This window comes from Eleutherodactylus coqui, chromosome 7 (genome assembly GCF_035609145.1).
Source record: "Eleutherodactylus coqui strain aEleCoq1 chromosome 7, aEleCoq1.hap1, whole genome shotgun sequence".
Lineage (NCBI taxonomy): Eukaryota > Metazoa > Chordata > Amphibia > Anura > Eleutherodactylidae > Eleutherodactylus > Eleutherodactylus coqui.
Window position 1 is genome coordinate 165,052,941 of NC_089843.1, and position 15,980 is coordinate 165,068,920.

A 15,980-nucleotide genomic window follows, 5' to 3' on the forward strand; every position below is an offset into this window, starting at 1 on the left:
ATCGTTTGGATAAGTGATTGATTAAGTCAATTGCCGTGCCAACCCCCCCAAATATATGATATATATATTATACTATACTAAAGGTTATGTAATCCAGGTGTCAGAAGGTACTAATCATCCCTGCAGAGATCTAGCAGGTTCAAAGTGGTGAAGGTAATGCTTCCAGGTAAAAAAAAACAACTCCTTTTTACAGGCAATTCAAATATTCAGTTCAGGGTCTACATTGTTGACGTCCAGTTTTTTCTTGCCTGTATCATTGAAAGACACAGCTGAAGACCTTGGATATAGCTACTGGCAGGCAGACACTAAGCAGAAAGTGTTCTCTCCTCCCACTAGCTACACCCCTTCTGTGGGCACCGCTCCTAGTTTTAGCTTAAGCCCCATTTAGACACACAGATTATTGCTTGAAATTCATTATAATGATAAAAGTGAGCAATGGTTTTGCTTTTAAAGACGGACATTTTTTCCCTAATTAAAAAGTCGTTTCAGTCGTTTTATTATCGTTGTGTGATGTTTGCATTGAAAAGTCCTGTAAAATCACTGAATGACGTCATTTTGACCAAACGAAAAGCAAACGGCCGAACGATGGATTTTAAGCGGACTGAAAGACAACGATAAGCGAATCTTTAACGATAACTGCACGATGGGCGCAAGATAGACGCAATGATTATCGCCTAAATGTTGGCTTTTGAGAGAATTTTGAGCGATAATCGTTGTCTAAATGGGCCTTTAGCGTCTGTAAGGGGCAGATATTGTTCTTGCTGGACTCCAACTAGCTCTTGGGTTCAGGGAATACAGGCATGCAGGACTTTCCCTGTTGACCCATCAAGGAGGAATAACCATGGAGTTAACTGTGCAGTTGTCTGTCATAACCTTGAAAGAAAAAGGGGTACATCAAAGTCCTTTTCAGGGGAGTTATGAGCTTCTCTTCCCTGGCAGCGGCTCCTGTAACTCTTGACCCGCTAGGTCCTTTTTTTTCCTTTTATTGGTGCAGAAAGTCAGAAGCTGCGTGTGTGAAGCTGTAAATTGTGCCCGATGACGTAGCTCTGTGCAATGGGCGGATTCGTTTGCGCCGCGCTTTGCCGCTGGCTACTACTTTCATCACTGGTTCTTCACTACCAACATCAAAAATTTAGGTCCCAGGTTCAGGCCTAGGCAGGGCACTCTAAGGGTGTGTTCGCCGTGGTAGGTGGTGAGGACTCGCTATGCCGGCAGCAGTTTCTCTTTTCACAAGAAGCTACAACTCTCACAGCAAGGAATCCTGGGATCATTATCCCACACCTCTGCTCTGCCTGGTGGCTGGCTGTCCTGTGCTTCTGTCTCTTCTGCAGTACATCTTGCAATTGTCTATAATACAGTAAATTGTATAATTGCTGCTTTAGCGCCATGTCCGACTCCAGACAAGGGCCATCCAGAGCTTTGTTCTAACTGCGTTCCATTGCGACAAGCAGATGTAGAACAAATTACCGCCACCATTTTGCCCAGCCTATACAAATACACAAATCGATACCCAAAATATTGATGCCAATAAAAACCTACATTCGGAAGCACAAAAATCAAGTCCTCATATGGTCATGTTGACGGAAAAATAAAGTTATGGCTTTGAAAAGTAGAGATGGAGATAAAAAAATATTCCTTCCCCCCCCCCCCCCTAAAATTTTTTCCTTATTGCCAAAAATGGTCATGTCTTTAAAGGGTTTAGGAGCCATGGCCCCTTCACTGCTTACACAGGCGCATTGGCTCATCCATATAGATATCTGTCTATTATTGCAGCTCTGAATCTTGACCATATTTTAATGTCCTAACGATGGTTCTAAAAATTGTTTTGTAGGCTATCGATAGGTCTTCAGCAGTGAAAGATAAAAATTACGAGTTGGTCCAGGACTATGAGAGTGAATTATGTGAGGTGCAAAAGAAAAACCAGGAGTTGCTGCTTCAGTGTCGGTCTCTTGAACAGCATGGCACGAGATGGTCTAAGGAGGCAGCAAAGGAGCTTAAGAGCCGTCAAGCTGAATATATGAACCAACTGATAATTAAAAAAACGGATATGATGACGGTATGTATGCCACGTGACCCCACACTACTAATAAAGTAAGGTTTGTCACTGGAGGATTTTAACGTAATTTTTCTTATGTGTAGCTTGTTGTAGATGACCTGTCTGAGGCCCAAGTGGAGCTAAATGGTATAGAAACTGATCTGAAAAAAGAAATGCAATGCAAAAAAGAATTCACGGTGTGGCTGGAAGAGTTTAAAGACCTGCACTGTGATACCACAAGGCTGAGCGACCGAGTACTTGGGGAAAACAGGCGCATTGCTGGACTCATCGAACATCTAACAAGGAGACTGAAGGTAAATAAAATGGACTGTGGGTTCCCTACTTGTTTTTGGTGATAAAGTAGCTTAGTAAATTGCACACAGAAAAGCGAATTATAAGCTTTTATGATTGTATATAAAATAAAATAATGCATTTCTGTAGGTTATACAGTGGGGCAAAAAAGTATTTAGTCAGATACCAATTGTACAAGTTCTCCCACTTAAAAAGATGAGGCCTGTAATTGACATCATAGGTAGACCTCAACTATGAGAGACAACATGAGAAAACACATCCAGAGAATCACATTGTCTGATTTTTAACAAATTTATTTGCAAGTTATGGTGGAAAATAGGTATTTTGTCACCTACAAACAAGCAAGATTTCTGGGTCTCACCTGTGGGTAGGCCACATGCTTTTTGTGGCTGCGTGTTCTCTTCTTTCAGAGTGGTGTTCACGGCATCCGTGGGTGCAGATCGCCACTGGGTATTGTCAGGGATGGCCGCTGACAGTGGTATATTCCGGGCCTCAAGCCTTACTTTAGTCCCTGGCTTTGGTGTAGCACACGTGGTGGGTGGGCTTGGACAGGGGAGGGCTCTTTCTCCTGGCCTCCACTCAGTTTACTGTGGCCAGGGGCGGGCTTCCTTTACTTGGTTCCTTCTCATCTAATCACCTTCATGATGCCTGCATTTCAGTGAAAAACTTGCGCCCCCCCCCCCCCCCCCACAAGGGTGTCTATATTTATTTATTTTTGACTGGTTATTGACTGATATGTATGCCAGTCTTGAGCGGCAGATAGTTGATATTATGACCACCCATGCTCTGCTAATGTGCCCACAACCTCTAACAGCAGAGAGCGTCAACATCGCTGAACGTTTCCTTTTAAAGGCTTGAGTGCTGCCATCAACACTGATTACATCATGCATAATGTATGAGTTTTATTGTGCAAACGTTTTAGGCAGGTGTGGGAAAAAAAGTAACTAAAAACGTTCTATTTTTAAAAACCCTCTAACAAAAACTAATGTTGCAGAGTCAATTAGCACAGTGGGTGAAGAGAGAATTCTAAATCAAAGCAATATTTGGTGTGACTATCCTTTTGCGTTCAGAACAGTATCAATTCTTTGTATGCTTGCACACAGTTTTTGAAGGAACGTGGCAGGGAGTTTGGTCCTAACACCTCCCAATAATCTGGTCAGAACGGCCCGGGTGACAGGTAATTTGTCCATATAGCCATCCTGCTTCTTACTACTGGTGCCTACGCCTCAGATCATCTTATTTCAAAAGGACCCCTCTTCCATCCCAGTATGTCCATACTTTAGTCAACGGCATGGCTGTTGAGGCTGTCATGTTAAGAACTTGTGGCTTCTTGGAACAAGTCATTCAGACTGTTAGCCAAGAAATCTTCCTCATGTATATACCACAGTGTCTGGAAGTCTTTCTTCTACTGGTGCGAACGGAAGAAATTTCACCCTTTGCTTTAGTTCGCAGAGACAAAATTATATTCCTTAATGCCAAAAGTCGAGCCATCCTCAAAGAGTTCAAATACATATGGAAACAATCGTGGTTGCTTGGTTGTTTCCATGTCTCACGTTCATGGTGAGTGTTTGGTCAGACCACCACAGATAAATTTTTTATGGTAGATCTAGTTGTTTTAAAAAAAAACCTTAATCCGTTTCATGCACGACATCTACTTTTCAGAAAAGGACTAGTAATTAGGAAATTATAGTACCAGTGTTCCTGGTGGCGCAATGCACTACACAGCTGTGCTACATGGTACATCCATTATGATCACACAACACACAAACAGCTCTACTACATCCATCTTGTCTCTCACGCAAGACAGTTTGGCTCCTCCCACAGCAGTGACATCACTGCAGGTCATTCAGGCCCCTGGATCTCTGGGTGGGGGGGCAGTAGGTCGGTGTCTCCTGTCAGGACCGCTGAGTTGTCTGAGATAACATCAGAGTTGTATTCTCATTTGTAGTTTTTGTCATCACCTTTAAGAGCCCTAACTGTGTTGTTCTTCTTCTGTCGGTCAGACTCTGTGTTTTATATATGTTGTAGGACCTTCGATGATGGAGGGCGGAGCATGAAAAAGCACTCGCATACATACCTACTGACAAGTTGTCGTTAGTAGTTTGATAGAACAAGCTGATGTAATTTCTTTCTGGCCATATTGTTCCAGTGAGCTCCACCTTCTGCTGAGCACTTCTAAAGGGTGTCATTAAATGTTGATGCACCAACAAATATTTGTTAAAGCGTATGACTGAAAACATTTAGTTTCTGTTTTGATACCTTTTTAACACTTGGAAGATATCATGGAAATTCTGTAATGTTTGTTCACAGATAATCTTTCAGCCTAAAATAAAGCGAGACACGGTGACGTATCTCAAGAGTTTAGATGCCGACTTGGAAAAGAAGAAAAAAGAAAATAAGGAACTGCTGCAAAAGATACAACAAATTGCACCATCTGTCAATTCTGACATCTTAGAAGAAGAAAATGTACGATTGCGTGAAACTCTGAAAGATGTCCAGGCGGAATTAAAGGTATAGTAGTTCAACATGCATTAAGAATCTGTTTCTATGCTTTTACTGGACTGTGCTAGGGTCAGATAGGTCATCGATGTTGACCTAAATTATACAATCCTCCGGACTCTTACGTAGTCCTTGCCTGCACCATTTAAGGCTTAATCAAGTGCAGCTGAAATATTATTGCTACTTGGTTTATGTAATGGGGAGTTGCTGCATGTCGGGTTTTTTTTTTTTTTTTTTTTTTTTTTTTTTTTTTTTTTAGCCAACACAAGTAACTTTTCATTTGCTTAGAACTTTTTATGAAGCCATACCATTCAAATAAAGGGTAGGAATATAGATTTTGTGGCTTGACCTTGATATACTTTTTACCTCGGTAAAAGTACCGTATTTTCCGCTTTATAAGACGCACCGGTCTATATCACAGCGGTGCGTCTTTGACGCAGGAGGAAGGAAGGAAGCCGTTTGGTGGAGGCGGGGAGCAGCAGTAGTACCCACCGGCGCTCACCACCAATCACAGGTATGTATGGGCAGCAGTGGGGAGGAGACTGGTTGCACATTTGTTTGTGTGATCGCGAGTTTAACACACAATCGCGCGAACTACATCGCGTTCGCGCTGTAAATTCGCGATCGCGCTAAAATGGCGATCGGAACGAAGTTTTTGGCATATTTGCTTTAGAAGACTTAGCAACTCCTCCCCCCCCCCCCCCTCCCCACCCTGCTTTGGAGGGGTAAAAAGTGCATCTTATAAAGTGCAAAATACGTACGGTATGCGGTTCAAGGGAGTAGTAACTTTATACACCTGAGCATCTTCTTAGTTGTGGGCAGAAGCCTCTTGTCCACTCCCAAATGTTATGGGAAATCATCAATCTCCATATGTGTAACATACATATTTCACCCCTCTGCATTGTAAGGGCTGAAATGAATTGATGTGCTGCAGAGTTGAGAAATCCAAATAGTCAATTTGTGTGTTCAAATCTCATAAACGGAGCTGCTGTTGTATCCTCTGGGGATGTTCCATGTGGATTTGTGCACAAACACAAGGATTCACTCTGATATGCTGTTGTCCTATCTGGCTTATTTGTTTTGCTCTGACATGCAGGGTCTACTCTTTTACACATGGCAAAACTAATCGTATAAATTCAGTATCTATTACACTTTGTTTCCTAAAAAAAAAAACAAAGTTCTCTACTGCCACTTGTATAATGTGCCTTAGTTGAAAGTTTAAAGTTCATGATTTCTCATTTGCCTTTTTTATAATTCAGAAGTAGAAGCTGTATTCAAATGATCTTACAGCTGAGCTGCTCTAATCTAGCGGACTATTGTTTTGTAGCCCTGCAGTTATTGTTGGACGGCTTCCTAGTCTTTCCTCCCCTCACTTGGCAGTTTAAGTAATCTTGGGAGCTTTACAATGCTAACTGTTCTGTGCCAGTGTATAGTCTATGCAAGCCTAGCAGAAGGCATCCTTTCAACCAATTACATGCATTAATGTCCTAGAGATGACTCGTGTCTACTGGTGTTTTGCAGGAAAAGCAGCGTCTGGTCCAGAGTCTGGAAAATGAGCTGAGCTCTGCCAAAGCAGATGCCAAAGAAAAAGCGGAGAAGGCATTACTGCTGGAAGAGCAGCTGCGCTCCAACACCGCAGAGTCCGCGCTTTCTGAGATGGAGGTTAAGATGAATGAAAAGGAAAAGCATTTCCAGGCAGCGCTGGAGGAAATACAGGTTCTCCAGGTAAAATAGGCAATGCCAAAATACACTGCTCTACTAACCATTTAGCTGTAGGCGCTTCCTGCATGAAACTTGGCCGGTACTTTGCGTCTTGGTAGTGGTAAAGTAAGGAGGGCCAGGTAGAAGTTTGTGTAAGGAGAGGAGGAGGCAGGGCTTTTCATGGTAGAAAGTAATCCAGGTTCGTTTCCAGGTAGCAACAGATTTTTTTTCTCCACCTCTCTAGAAGTAATCTGTTGGGGAGCATTCACGTAGGCATCTTTTTTCCATCTGTGAGCTGTCCATGGACCCATTAAAGACTGTTTGTGCAAGATCGCTTGATTGAAAAATCGCAGCATGCCCTCCTGAGTACTACAGTAGTGCTCCAGAGCGCTATATAGTCCTCTGTCCACTTCTTGCACTCGTGAGTACAGAAAACAAATGGGAAGCGGAATCCTCATCGTTCACCCTTCTATTCCAGCCAAGATAACGATGGGACCTAGAGAGGGGGATATCCTACTGGACCTCGGGGATGTAGCATTAGCCTTTAGACTGCTCTCTCTCAGATCTCTGTACTCTTGGAATCGATGGTAGTGGTAGAAAAAAGTGAAGCAGCTGATTTTTGTACAGGTTAGGTTATATTTAGAGATGAGTGAGTATACTTGCTAAGGCACATTACTCGAGCGAGTAGTGCCTTAGCCGAGTATCTCCCCGCTCATCTCTAAAGATTCGGAGGCTGGCGGCGGAGAGCGGGGAGGAACGGAGGGGAGATCTCTCTCTCCCGCCCCCCCCCCCCCCCTCCCGGTCCTTCCTGCTCCCCGCCGCAACTCACCTGTCACCCGCGCCGGCCCCCAAATCTTTAGAGACGAGCGGGGAGATACTCGGCTAAGGCACTACTCGCTCGAGTAATGTGCCTTAGTGAGTATACTCGCTCATCTCTAGTTATATTCTTTTAATATGGGTCGATTCTCAGCCCCATGTTATGATTGTCGATCTTCAAGCATTGACAAGATCAACACTGTTTTACTTTCCTTATTACATGATCCGGCTATAGATGTCTCAGTTCAGACGGGGAGTTATGTGGCTGACCAGCAAACCTTTTTATGAAGAGCAACGATCAGCTGACAAATGAGCGTTCACTAGTTCGTCGGCGGATTGTCTGTGCCTTTTTACACTGCCCAAGCAAAGAACGTTATGTGCAACAATCAGGCCGTGTAAAAGGGCATTAAGACAATGCATCTCTATGAATGTTATTCCATGAGTCGTCTTTAACGGATTCAGTGCTGCCTTTTATGGGTTAATGGCTACTTTGCTGTTTACTCCTAAGATTGCAATATGTAAGTATTCAGATGATTGGGAAGTCTTCCCCTCTGTACATGTAGTCTTGTGTATGGTAATATTTGCGCACTATTTGTTGTAGGGCTCGTTGTAGGCCCTTAAACACTTTCAGCTGTTTTCACAAATCTGATAAAACTTGGTTTTGACTTTGGGGCTTAACTTATTCCTTTCTTAAACAAGGAAAAGGTTTCCAAAGGTGCAGCACCCTACAAGAATGAAATAGAGCGCCTCAGAGATCAAGTCGTGAAGGGCGAGATGGACAGAATGAAGCTGACCAAATCTACAGAGCAGCAGTAAGTATGTCCGGTTTAGCTGTGTGTGATATAAAAAGTATGCATCATGAATAAAATCCACTTCATCAATCCCCCGAAAAGCCCTTTTACTCTCGTTGATCTGCTTTTCCTTAGACCAAATGGTACAATGATGGTGTTTAAATCGATTCTTTAAATATTCTATCTGTCATAACATACAAAAGAGTTAACCTCCTAACTATAGCCCTTTTTAGACCTCAGACATCCGCAGTACAGATTTTTATGTATTCTTTTAAAATCCTCTGCTTTCCCACGGCATTCGCAGCCCGTCCGCAGTGTCAGCTGTGGGTGGGCCGCAAATCGGACAGCTTCCATTGACTTCAATGGAAGCCGTCCTTGCGGGAACCATACTGAAATGGAGCATGCTGTGATTTGTTTTCCGGACCAAAAGATCTGCAAAGCAAATCCGCAAGCTTTACTTCCATTGCGGACACCCATGCTTCCTTATGGGCGGCTTGAATTTCGGATCCTCTGCAATTCAAATCCACCCATGGACATTGGGCCTTAGGGAACCTCTTCCCCACACATATGATGTGATGAAGAATGCTATAATGGACTGCCTATAGGGAAGAAAAGTAAAGGTGCATTAGTGCCAACAAGCTCAATGGCAGAACGCAGTATATGGCTTGTGCTGGGGAATGCACCATCTAGGAAGTCCAGCATGGTAAAGCAGTAGGGAACCAGTTTAACAATCTGTCCTCGTCCACACAAAACAGGGAAAAAAACAAAGTGAGGGGGGGGGGGGGGGGGAGAGGCATCCTTTCTAAAGGGTCAGGGGGCTGTAGTTGGATGGAATTTTAATGAAACCAGTTAAAACCCCATCTTAATAGTATACAGGGAGAATTAACCCTCCTCATTGTGCTGCTATGTAGACTGTAAGGGGAAATATAGTAAGCTTGATCTGGAAGGAAATAAAAATTCACATGTCTGCAGAGATTTTGCAGCCCTCCAGGCAATTCAGCAGCTCTAGAGCCCTTGGGAGATGCTTTTTTTTTGTTGTAGGACCACAGAACGTTGTGACTAGTCACTGGAGGGGATTTTTCTTGATACTCTCAATAAGCCACACTAAAATGTATTTCTTCATGCTCCCTAGAATTTCATCCTTGAAAGCTTGTGTAGAGGACAAAGAAGAACGCTTACGAAAATTAAGAGAGCAGCTCAGAAGATCACAAAAAGACCTAGATGATACAGGCATGTAAATGAGGCTTCAATCCTTAGAGGAGGGTGTTCCTTGATCATATCAGAAAAATTAAAAATATTTCTTATGTTTTTCCTTAGTTGGTCCTGGAAGCTCCAGCGCCCCAGCGTACCCTCTGACTTGCGGCGATGGTAGTGGCATCGTGCAGAGCACGGCTATGCTTGTGCTACAGTCAAAGAATGCTGAGCTGAAAAGGGAAATTGCGCAGTACAAGAGAAAATGCCATCAGTTGTCAAGGTATGGCTGCCATCTCTCCTGCCTTAGCTTCTCTAAACTATGCGGTAAGAGTAGGGCATTTCTAGGAAGTGTTATAAAGCACTTGGGGATGACAAACTCCACCTCTTACCATACGTCAGAGAAAAGGGGGGTCTTAAATGCAAAAAAGCTTCTCCTTCTATACAGCTCACAAATGGCCTCTTATGGTATATGCTGCATACTGCAGCAGAGCCACATTTCAGGCTCCTTCCCACAGGGGTGGATCACAGCATTTTACCACCGTGGGAGACGGCGGTGAGCGGTCTATGGATGCAATAGTGTATTATGTTTTTTGTTTAGTTTTTCTATGGTGGTGGGGGAATGCCAAACCTTATGCTACATTTGAAGAAAAGAAACACCATTGACCAAAATGTCTTTGTTAAACTACAAGTAATGTCCAACTGCAGCAGGACCCCTGCTGAACGGGGCAATGGTAAGTACATGTGACCAGCGCTCTATTCATTGTGTACAGATAGCTGAGTGATACATTGTTACCTCAGTTGGTCCTATAGAAGTGAATGGCGCAGCAGTCACACATGCACACTACCACTCTGTTCAGTAGGGGGGCTTCAAATGCACCATTCTCGTGATCACTGGGAGTTTATCCTGAGGATGTCCTGAATGGCTTTTGGTTGGAAACCCCCTTCTAACTTGTCCATCTTCTAATGATGGGATGATTTTCTGACCATATATTTATTTTAAGCCTTTGCAATCCAATTTTGGATTCAGGGTTTCCTAGGGGGCTTTCTCTTTCTGCCATTATCCAATGGCGCCATCTGCTGGCTAAAGCCAGTACTGCGGTATGGGACATGCTGGAGAGGCCCCTGACAACAGAGCAGCCAGTAATCTACAGTAAGAATACCCTGCCAGATATCTTTTTGACATTGACGTCTGAAGACATTCTGATTGAAGGCTGTACAGCTCCAGACTGGATTGGAAAGGGTTAAATGTTGATCAGCGGCATTGTGGTTTTCCTAGGAAATACAACCTGTTACTGTTTTGACTTTTTTTCTCTCCTCCTCTCTGCTTTTCCTAGTAACATATCCTCTTATGAAGAAGAGCTTAAACAGCTGAAGAAACAGTCTCCTAAGACCCCTACTACACTCCTTAGTTCATTGCATGATGACATGATGTCTCATAGCAATACAGACCTTTGCAGCGCCACAGAGGTTTCTCCAAGGAAGTCCGAGATGTCGTCTTGCTATATAACTTCACTGGGCAAAACTGGGCTACAGAGAAAGCGGGACTTGTCTCAAAGTAAGACCGTAACTCACAAACCTCCACCAATGTCCCCAAATAGGGAGCGACACAGCGTTCCTGCTAGCTCTCCGGGAAATACTGATCATTACAGAAAGCATCCAGCTTCTCCACACAAGACAGATGGGCCTTTGTTCAGCACTTTAACTGCATCACCTTGCAAAAAGCAAAAGTTGTCAGTGAAAACCGATTCGCCTAAAGAGAAATTCTTTGACGTGAGATCGAAATCTTTACCTTACTGGCCGGACAAGTTTTTTGATAACTCCAACCTTGGCACTTTATCAGGTAATTAAAAGGTGTATTTCTGTATCACAGGGTTGTATGGGCAGTAGACCGTTGTGGAATGTCCTATGTATTCTCTCCAGAGACGTTGAGTTAGATCCTAAATCGTTGCCAGCATGGAGGCAGAGCAGCTCGAGGAGCGGTCTACACGGCTTTTAAGCTTTTGGCTTTTGAGCGATCATTTTGCATGTGAGCCGCTGGGAACTGTATTCAGGGAACAGACCACCCGCTGTTCTCTGACTAAGTTCTCTTTTAGCTGTCAGCCCCGCAGCAGAACAGACTATGTAATCCGCGCTCCCCGGGCAGAACACAGCGTGCAGTCTTTATCAGCTGTTCTGCTGAATGATGGATTTTATGCCAAACTGAAAATCCTCTTTTGGCAGAAAAGTGAAAGATGGGCACATTTACATGCAACTATTATCGCTCAAAAGATGGCTTTTGAGCGAAAAGCGTTGTCTAAATGGGCCTTTAGTGTTAGGTAAACTAGAGAAACGCATGGAAAAGACTAGTTGTTTGACAGTCTAGTTGCTATAGACACACTGCCTGACGGCTATTTAGGCTAAAAGCGAGTGTCACAAAAACTTTTGGAGCTTGTTGACAGGTAGGTACAATAGTGTGTCCACGACTGAACTGGAAGAGTCTGCTGTGGTGTATTTTACTAGGGTTTCAGTGGGAGGCCAGGATTATACAATACACAGAGGTGCTTAAAAGCTATTTGATCAAGGGGTATGGGATATTTTATTCAACATGCATTTACTATATCATTGACAGATCTAAGTACAGAACCTGCCGATGGGAATCCTAGAGGAGAATTGGGTAACCGTCAGATGTTTTGTTTTACACGCTTTATGACAAGACCTCCTATACATTAAACCACTTTTGCCCCCCCCCCCCCTCCCCCCCCGTCTGCAATGCCGGCGTGAAGGGCACGGAGATGCAGGAGCACAACTTGCTTCCCAATACTGATTGGTGCAATGATGTGCTTTTTTGACCAAAAGCGAATTCCCTGTAAATATGTAACTAGCATATTGCGATACCTTATTTGAATGAGTCTGTTATGTGTATTTGCTTTGGAAGGTTTGGTCTTGACATAAAGAATGTGATCACTTTGCACGTTTGGGGTGTGAAATACAGTTGGAGTGGGTTATATTACACTCTTGATGCACGCTATGCCTCTTCACACTCCCTGCAGTTCACCTGATTGCAGTACATGCCGGACTACACTTTTTACCATCAATGCTTGCTGAAGGGAACTCCTTCAGTAGAGCTCTACACAAGGCCACAGTCACACAGTTCAAGAGGCCAGGGCAGCAGATCATCACCCATAGGGTCCACGGGTCAATATTGGGCTTGCTAAACCCACTTCCAGTTTTCGCAGTCTGTCATACTCCAATAACTGCCAGTAGCACAGTTCAGTCTACATGTACCTAATGCGGGCGGTGGGAGGGGTTGCAGTTATGGTGGCACCATCAATTACCCTAGAACATGAGTACGTGTAGAAGTGATTAATTTGGCCCAAGCATAGAAAGTCCTTTAGCCAAGTAGAGCAATCCAAAAAAATGCAGTTTTACCATCTTACATTTTATACTATTATTTTGGTGCAATATACGGGGTGATGCAAAAACAATGGTGCAAAAGTAAACCAATTTATTTTATTCCATACTTGAATTTGCATAACTGCTAGAATGGCATGAAAAGATAGAAAGGCTCTTCACATTGACGTACCTTACAGATGTTTGATGTAGGTGCCATTGGTGACATAGCAGATGTCAAGTTGATGGTCCTGGTCTGCCCAGATGTATCCTGGCGTATCTACTGTTGCTTTCACGTGGGCAACATTTCTCTCCATTATGTGCCGCAACACAGAGATGATTCTGGTGCTGCAGAAAAACGTACCAAAACCCACAGGTATACCTGTAGATTCTGATGTGGAATACAAAATGGTTCAGTTCCGCTGCAATATCCACATGGCGGCATGCAGCTCTTGGCGCAGAATCTGCCATATGTAATGCAGCACATTTCTGTCGCTGTGAAAGCACCCGTATTGAATCCACTGCAGTCGAGATGCCTTGTTTTAGGTCGTCTAGTATTACAAATGACTGAGTTGTTGTCTTTTCATGTCTTTCTGGCTGTTGTGTCTGTTCGTGTATGACTAAATCTGCCTGACTTTTACACCATTCTTCTTGAATCGCCCTGCATATTGCAGTATAACTCCGAGAGGGTAAGACAAGTGCGCCATGTTTTGGATTATATAAACTGGCTTTGCTTTTGCACCATTGTTTTTGCATTACCCTGCGTTTATAGTTCTCTTTACAATGTAAACCCTGGAAACCCCATCTAGTTGGGCTCGCATAGAGATGTATGGAGCAGTTAGTTGCACTGAAAGCATCAGTTAGTACAAAATTACATGTGGATTTAAGTGTTCGAATCTCCTAGATGGTTCAGGGGACTTAATTTTCAACTAAGATATATATTCTGTTGAAATCACAAGAGTTTAGAAATGGAAACTGATAAATTGTCACTTCACATGTAACTACAAACTATTGGCTATTCTTGTATGTGGGATTTAGCTAAAAGGGAAGTGGTCACTTCCCCACAGCATCACATGTGGAGACGTGGCAGGTTACCTTTAAACAAGAGAAAACCATAAAAACTCCATGAAACCCGGCCCTGATACTCTGGCGCATTACAGTAATTACTTACTATTCGTTTAACCCCTTAGTGACAGCTCTATCGTAAAACTACGTCCTGCTGTTGCAGCACGTGTATGGAGGGAGGTAGCGGCGCTATCTCCCTCCATACAGCGCGGGCATCAGCTGTTTATTACAGCTGACACCCGCGGGCAATAGCTGCGCTCGGCCGTTCGGCCAGCGCGGCTATTAACCCTTTAAATGCCGCTGTCAATTCTGACAGCGGCATTTAAATCCCCCAAACGCTGTTCGGGGGTCCCGCCCGGCCCCCTTCCCCCGCGGTGAGATTGGGGAAGCCGTGCAGGTGTCATGGCAGCCGGGGGCCTAATGAATTGCCCCAGGGCTGCCTTAGCAGACTGCCTCCCAAGCCATCCACACAGGGTGGCTTGAAAGACTGCCTGTAAAAAAGCAGTATGACGTAATGCTATAGCATTACGTCATACTGCAGGAGCGATGAAAGCATCGCATGTTAAAGTCCCCCAGGGGGACTTCAAAGTAATGTAAAAAAAATATTCAAAGTTTTTTTTAATTGTTAAAAAAAAAAAAAGATATAAAAGTTTAAATCACCCCCCTTTTGCCATATCCTTATTAAAAAATCAAAATCATAAAATAAAAATATGTACTTGATATCGCCGCGTCCGTAAAAGTCCGATCTATCAAAGTAGTGCATTATTTTTCCTGCACGGTGAACGTCGTCTGAAAAAAAAATAAAGAACGCCAGAAATACACTTTTTTGGTTACCCTGTCTCCCAGAAAAAAACGCAATAAAAAGCGATCAAAAAGTCATATGTATTCCAAATTGATACTATCGGAAACTACAGGACATCCTGCAAAAAATGAGCCCTTTCTCAACTACGTCGACGAAAAAATAAAAAAGGTATTGCGCGCACAAACTGACCGCAGAAAATAATTGAAAAAAATTAAATATCTTAAATAAATAAATAAATAAAAGTACTACAGCAAAAAAAATACTATACAAGTTTGGTATCGTAGCAATCGTACTGACCCATAGAATAAAAATATCAGGTCGTTTTTGTTGCAATTTGTGTGGTGTAGAAACGGGACGCACCGAAAGATGGTGGAATGTCGGGTTTTTTTTCCATTTCTCTCCGCTAAGAATTTTTTAAAAGTTTTTCAGTAAATAATATGGTACAATAAATAGTGCCATTTGAAAAACACAACTCATCCCGCAAAAAACAAGCCCACTTACAGCGACGTCGATGGATAAATTAAGGAGCTACGATTTTTTTAAAAGGGAGTAGGAAAAAACAAAAATGGAAAAAAGCAAAAAAGCTCCGTCACTAAGGGGTTAAAGTTGCAATACCAAACGCTTCCCACAAATAACAGAAAAATAGATTGAATCTATTCAAACTTTATAGGAAAAGGCCATATGGAGGTACCTGGGCGCGTACAACCGCCTATTCCCAGCAGCGTGTGGAAAGGCAAAATACCCTACACATGCCTCGAACATGATTGGTGCCGTCTCTGGTGAAATAACACCTGTATTTTTTTTTTTTTTTTTTTCCGTCCTTGTAAATATTTGTGGGCTGACAAGTTTTTCTCTCTTGCAGATAAAACTTTGCACACTGGAGCAACCGAAACAACTAGTGATGTCAATAACTGGTGGGATAAAGCACCAACGGATAAACCCAATGAATGCAAAGCCTCCTGAGCTTCTCCATACACAATATACGAGGCTCCCTCATCTTAGTCTGTACAGTAAAAAAAATGCAATGTGAAAAGAAAAAATTTGAATTCTGCAAAGCCGGATATTGTTCCTTCCAGCTCCAAAAGATAATGATTTTTAGTTTACATTTTAGAATATATTTAATAAAAGGTAACGTTTTAAGTTTCACGTTCCTTCAGTCAATCTACTAAACCAGTAACCATGTTAAATGTGGCGCTAGATAGTACGCCTATTTACATCATTTACCACTTATTCTAAATCGTCTTGTGTGTTTTGTTTTCGAATTTGAGTTTGATGTCTTTATTAATAAAGTCCAATATTTATTGCTGATACAATAAAAGAAGGTAGTTTATTTAAAAGGTATTGCCATCAGCATATTATTCCAAAGGGAAGTATGTACAGGAGCCATGAGGCCTCT

General features: G+C 42.9%; 1 pseudogene; it reads left to right on the plus strand.

Annotated features, from left to right (window-relative positions):
* The window catches only part of LOC136572920 (centromere-associated protein E-like), a 47,757-nt pseudogene extending 32,031 nt beyond the window's left edge, over positions 1-15,726 (plus strand).
* The last annotated feature ends 254 nt before the right edge of the window (positions 15,727-15,980 follow it).